Source organism: Lipotes vexillifer, unplaced genomic scaffold, assembly GCF_000442215.2.
Source record: "Lipotes vexillifer unplaced genomic scaffold, Lipotes_vexillifer_v1.1 scaffold1144, whole genome shotgun sequence".
NCBI lineage: Eukaryota > Metazoa > Chordata > Mammalia > Artiodactyla > Lipotidae > Lipotes > Lipotes vexillifer.
Genome location: NW_006795053.1, coordinates 688,168 through 690,858, shown reverse-complemented (window position 1 = coordinate 690,858; position 2,691 = coordinate 688,168). Strand labels below are relative to the sequence as shown.

The following is a 2,691-nucleotide window of genomic DNA, read 5'->3' as shown; positions in this document are numbered from 1 at the left end:
TATAAGGTTAAATGAGATCGCAAGGGCAGGGTCCTATTCTAATAGGGTTGGTAGTTTTATAAGAAGAGAAAGAGAGAGATATATTTTTCTTTCCTCTAGCAAACACCTAGAAACTGGCCATCTGCAAGCCAGAAAGAGTGCTCTCACCAGAACCCAGTGGTGTTGGCACCCTGATTTCAGACTACCAGCCTCCCAAACTGTTAGAAAATAAATTTCTGTCATTTAAGCTACCTAGTCTATGGTATTTTGTTATGGCAGCCAGAGCAGACTGAGATGCAAGATATTAACAAAACATTTTACTTTATCAACTATGGTGCAGAGACATATAAAATTAAGATACTGTTTCTGAAAAGGATGTAGTTTAAATTCCAATACAGATAGAATATACCAAATGACAAGTGATGCTGAAATTTCTCAGAAATATGTGATGTTAACAATAAAAAGCTGTGTTGAAAACTACTGACTCCTAGAACTTATTTGGGGACAAATTAATCCATTTCCTCAAAATTATTTGCTGGAGACTAAAAATGACAAGGCAAAATCACTGCTTGCCAAACATTGAAAATATAAGTGTGAAATGTCATGCGTGCTAAATTATACACAAAGGTGCATGGTGACCTGTGAGAGTAGGACAAAGTCTGAGCTGGGCAGTTGTTGGAGGGATTAGGTTGTTATGTTGCAGGACATAGTTTATAGATTCTCAATAAAAAATGGGAATTAAAATTTAAATACATATGGATTCCTCAGGGGCTACATGTAGTGTATAATGATTTTTCTCACAATTTCAAAACATCAACAAAATAAGAGTTGACATTTGGGTTCTTTTCAATATCCCGACTTCTTTTTATTAAGGTTTAGACACAGAAATTTTTATTTTCTTATTTTTGCAATTGTAAGACTTTCTTTTTTTGTGTTAAAATTCATTTTCAACCATGCAGATCAAGAAATAACAAGGCACCAAATATAGAAATTACATAGTTTTATTAATTTCTCTCTTGCTCCTTAATCTACTGAAAGTAATTTCATAAACCAACACTTCTAGGCAACATTTATTTTTCTTTCGTTGGTTTTTACTTGTTTAGGCAACAGACTCCATCTTTAGTAAAAGACTTCACTTGAACTATGAAGTAAAGCATGTACCACAGAGGATCCACAACTCAGAGGTCTGTCCTACAAACTTCACTGATAATTGTTTGAACATTGCAGACCACAGAGGATCCCCAACTCAGAGATCTGTCCTACAAACTTCACTGATAATTGTTTGCACATTTCAGCTATCTGGTCATTTGATCCAATGTTGCTATTATGGTCTCTAGAAAGTTCTCTCTTTCTTCATCTACCTTAATTTTATGCCCAGTTTTAAGTAATTCAAATATTGGGGGATGTAATGGCCAATGGAATTGTGAATAAACTTGGAAAATCTTTTTTTTCAGTTTCTTCTTTAATGGATTAATCTCAGGCATTCCTTCAGGAACAGTCACTTAAAAATCTGCATGAATTTTATAATTCAAAATCTTCTGAATCAGATTAGTGCCTTCTACAAATGCAGCTGCATTTTCTTCTGCTATTTTAATCTTTGATGCATTCCTTGTAAATATAGCAACTTTATTGATTTCTGAAACCAATGGATAATGGAAAACAAAGAACACTGGCAAATGACTCCACTTTTTTCTTTTCCTCATATGCTGTATCCAGTGTCAAATCAAGATAAACACCTTGCTTTGGGTTAATAGAGTCCAGAATTTGAAATTTCTTAAGTAAGTGAATAGCTTTATTAACCTTGTATATTTGCTGTGGGTACAAGTGTTTTAAATGCATACACTCAGGCTTTATTTTCATATAGTGGTATGACCTTTTTTTAACTCATCTTTTCTTTTTTTCAATCTGATGCTTTTCCTTTGGCACCATTTTTATTTTTTTTTTAACTTTTAAAAAAATTTTGCAGACTTTATAGCAGCAACGCAATATCTGTTGAGCATGTGAATGTTTACAGGAAAAGAATAAAGAGATAACTGATAAACCATCTTTGAAAAGACTATGGCTTTGATGATGTATCAAGATTCTGCTGAGGTGTCATAGGGATGCCATCATGTTGACAATTTTGAATTATGTTAACCTATAACCTTTTTATTTTCAAATTTGCCAAAGCAAAGATCACTTTATCATGCATTCTAACTTTAACTTTTAGAGTTTTTTACTATTATTATGGGGATATTTCCATATGAAAAACTCCAGGTTAAAAACAATTTATGTTCTTCCCTTTATATTGATGAAATAGAATGAGGATGTGGCTGATTTGATGAATTTTGCATAACCTGACCATTCCAATAATTCCTATCAGAAATGAAACCATTTTTCTCAGTTCTCTAACCATCCTTAGAAGCACATCTTTAAGGAGATTTTGAGGCTAAAATAAAGTATGGCTAATGTTAGTTACTCTGCTACTGTTCTCTCTATCAGCAACACTATGTAGACATCTAAACTCTACAAGATAACAGAAAAATAATTGGACTTCTTTCTCACATTGCCATGGAATGGTGTTTTCTTTTATTTTATATGTTACACTTGCTACTGTAATTTTTCTTGAACTTCATATTCTGTGAGTTTGAAATGGTACATTTTAATAAGCAAGGAATAGACTAGTGTTATGCCAAGAGGATGGTGAGAGTGGAATGCACTGAAAGGGGACAT

General features: G+C 33.1%; 1 pseudogene; it reads right to left on the bottom strand.

Moving 5' to 3' along the window:
* Positions 1–1,274: 1,274 nt before the first annotated feature.
* Positions 1,275–2,091, bottom strand: LOC103082635 (39S ribosomal protein L1, mitochondrial pseudogene; annotated as a pseudogene).
* Between the last annotated feature and the right edge of the window lie 600 nt (positions 2,092–2,691).